Raw genomic sequence first — 2363 nt, forward strand, 5'->3', positions numbered from 1 at the left:
AGTGTTCAGTGGACGGGACACAGTGATCAGTGCTGAGTGTGTATATGTACATATATATGTGTGTGTGCACTGCTGTGTTGCGCAGACTGGTTGGAACTGTGGTTACATACAGAAGGGCTTCCTGTCAGGTGCTGAAAAGGTAAGAGCCAGTGTGTTGTTGTTGTGTTAGTGTGTGTGTGTGTAAGTTTGTGTAAAGTGTAAAAACAAGGTGTTTGTTTGTACAGATGAGAATGAGCAGCTCAAACAAACACATGTTGATGGAACAAAGACATGACAGGAGGGACAACATGGACCCAAGAGACACATGTGGACACATTCAGTCTGTGTGAAGGAGGGACACACACACTGATGGAGACTTGTTGGACTCTTCTGTTGTTGTTTTGTTTTTGCCTTCACTCTGCTCGGGGACAAAAAGGAAACACCCACGAAGGGTGGAGCAGAGTGCAGGGGGTGGTCCCTGTCTCTGTGTCCTGCTCCGCCTGTTTGCTGTCTGTCACACCCACCAGCAGCAGAGTGCTGTAGATCAGATACAAGTTAACAACAGCAGCACTCGTCACTGTAAATGCAGAAACACTGTCCAGGTCTGTGAGTAGAGCGGTCAGACAGACAGGTGCTGTGCTCCCTCTTTGTCCTTCTGATCAGCTGCAAGAAGTCACGTCTTCCTCTCTGATACATACAGAGGGATGTTTTTACCCAGCAGCAAGTGACAGTGTGTCAACAAACAACACTCTCAGGTTTAGGTGTGTGTGTTGTTGTGTAACAGTAAAACAACAAATCAAGTTTTATTAAAAAAAACTGAACTGAACCTGATGACTCTTCACCTCTGTGTCCTCTCACAGAGAGAAGATGATCCTGCTGCTCCTCATCCTCACCTCCTCAGCAGCAGCACTTGAAGTGAAGGAGACACAGAGCTCCTATCAGGCAGAGGAGAACCACAACATCACACTGGAGTGGACGTTCAACACAGACACTCAGACTAAGACTGAGGACATTTATGTCCTCTGTGATCATTTAACCAGCCAGAAAGGATCAGTCCTGTATGTGGTCCTTGCTGGTGTTGAGCTCTCAGAGTCTGTGGATGAAGGTTTTTCAGGAAGAGTCCAGAGTGACACAGACGCCCTCAGAGAAGGACGAATCAGACTTCATCTGTCCAGACTCAGGACTGACGACTCTGGTCTGTATGTGTGTGATGTGAGGACAGCTTCTGGTTCTGGTTCTTCCAGCTGTGAGCTCACAGTCTCTGGTGAGTAAGTTAAAGCTGCTGTCTGCTGAGAACTGTCTGATTTCTGTTCTTCTAACTGTAACATATAATATTCTGTACAGACAGACAGCATCAGGTTCAATTCAAACAGTCCACATGTTCATTTAAACATCAACAAGTCTCAACTCACATTTTTGTCCTTTACAGCAGCTGCTGCTCAGACACACCCTGACAGACCAGCTCTGAGTCCAGCAGCAGACCCAGGAGGATGGACAGCTCTAATAGCAGTATTAGTAGCAGTATCAATAGCATCCCAGATTGTGGTTTCACTTTATTTTGTCATAAAAAACTCTTCCAATCCGATGCGTCGTTTATCAAAGAGACAACCCAGCAGCACTAACAGGACTCCTCTCCAAGAAGGTCAGCCATTAAATCTTCTTGTACAGAGTCCTACAGTGATCAGACCTGCAGACTCTGCTCCTCCATCTTCATCATCTAAGCTGGGAGTGGTGTGCAGACCTCCTCTTCCTCCTCTTCCTCTGATGGTTCATCTGTCTGAGGATCAGTGGGTGCACTGTGATCAGAAACATTGACACATGTCTGTTGAAGCTGTCCTCATGCTGTCATGTCTCCTCATGGATCATCAGTCAAACAGCAGCAGCTGTGATACTCACAGTCTGCAGACATGTTTGTTCCTCTTCATGGTCACTGAGGTCTTCTTTAAAATCCTGAAAATATAATTAATATTTGATATGTATATTTCAGGCTGAAGTAGCATTAAAAGACTGAGTTATTTAAAGTGTGAAAAAATATTAATATATCATATTTTTACTGCAGTTTTTAAGGTGGGTACATATTTTGTCCAGAGGATCATGAGTGTGAGTTTTGTTATAAAACGCCACTGCAAATAAAAATAACAATGACATCAAAATCAGTGTTACTGTCAATCATTGACACATCACAGGCTCTTGGTATAATACACTCAACAAAAATATAAACGCAACACTTTTGTTTTTGCTCCCATGTTTCATGAGATGGACTTGAAGATCTAAACTTCATTCCAGATACACAATATTACCATTCCTCTCAAACATTGTTCACAAATCTGTCTAAATGTGTGATAGTGAGCACTTCTGCTTTGCTGAGATAATCCATCCCACCT

General features: G+C 43.8%; 1 long non-coding RNA gene across 1 annotated transcript; it reads left to right on the forward strand.

Moving 5' to 3' along the window:
- Positions 1–1184: 1184 nt before the first annotated feature.
- On the forward strand, positions 1185–2132 carry LOC114435296 (uncharacterized). Its single transcript, XR_003670573.1, has 2 exons — positions 1185–1243; positions 1409–2132. It is a non-coding gene; the product is annotated as an uncharacterized LOC114435296 (long non-coding RNA).
- Positions 2133–2363: the final 231 nt, after the last annotated feature.

Source organism: Parambassis ranga, chromosome 5, assembly GCF_900634625.1.
Source record: "Parambassis ranga chromosome 5, fParRan2.1, whole genome shotgun sequence".
Taxonomy (NCBI): domain Eukaryota; kingdom Metazoa; phylum Chordata; class Actinopteri; family Ambassidae; genus Parambassis; species Parambassis ranga.